This window comes from Carassius gibelio, chromosome A14 (assembly GCF_023724105.1).
Source record: "Carassius gibelio isolate Cgi1373 ecotype wild population from Czech Republic chromosome A14, carGib1.2-hapl.c, whole genome shotgun sequence".
In the NCBI taxonomy this organism is placed as follows: Eukaryota; Metazoa; Chordata; class Actinopteri; order Cypriniformes; family Cyprinidae; genus Carassius; species Carassius gibelio.
The window spans coordinates 17,799,118-17,800,342 of NC_068384.1; positions in this window are offsets into that span (position 1 = coordinate 17,799,118).

Here is a 1,225-nt window from a genome sequence, read left to right on the forward strand (position 1 = left end):
ACTTTACTCTTTCATCAAAATATGACCACTTCCCTTTTCCCTTCTGACAACTCCAGGTCAGATAAATAACAGCCACTTTTCACAATTCAGTAAACTCCCAAGAGGATAAAATCAAGGCCTGTCCTACATTTATTTTTATTTTATTTAGTTGAATATCCTGTTTCACTCAGAAATGTGTGACATAACAGAGGCAAGACTTTAAATCAAGAAAATCTGTAAGACTTCAGAGACCTCAACAAAGCTTTTTACAAGTCATTTGTGCCATTGAAGTTTAAAAATACACTCCTGATTGAATGAGAACGGCTGTAATTGTAATCACTATGAATGAACAGCCGATGTGTACAATTTTTACTTGTATGAAAGTTTAGTCTGAGGAAGAAAGCTGTATTTAGAGCCAGTCTATTTGATCTCTAGGAATGAATCTGAAGAGTAACAACGATCATGTTCATCTCAGATCATTTACTTATATACTGTTTTGGAAAGGCCATAAACAGTCATTTTTGTCAGACAAATAAGCAATACCTTTTGGATTAACCACTAGATTGTATTTCTTCAATATCACAATTAAAGGCCAAAGGCAGATACATGAAAAAAGAAAAGAAAAGAAAAACACCTTATTAAATTAAATAGGCAGAACATTGTGATTTCTTGTAGTCATTTGAATAATAGATAACAGAAAATGGGCTGAGAATGTGGCAACAAGTAAATTGCATTACACATCACTCACATCCATTAGCTAAATTAAACAACTTCTGAAGATCTACCATAAAATAATGGAAAAGACAACAGTGCAACCAATTTCAGAACTTTCACTGATCCTTCAAGAATATTTTCAGTGGATGTAACCTAAATTTAGATGTACTTTCTACCTTTTTCCTTACGTCTCCATTATGATTTTTTTTTAAATATTATTTATCAAAATAAATCTTTAAAGGATTCATTTGAAAGGCACTTTTCACAGTTGGAAGCTTCTTACACCCCAGAAATACAATGACTATTCGGTTTCCCATTGTGCAGTTGTTATTTTGCATGACTGCCATTTACAAAGGGGCATCGTTTCCCTTCTAGGCTATTAATACATATTCACAGCTCTTTTAGTTATATTAATGATGAGCAAATGATCATGGGGAAACTGTGAAATACAGTATACGCACTTTAAATGTGAAATGTTAGAGCTTAGTAGCATAAGGTGACATTGTGAAGAAAACCATGCCATAAATAAGAT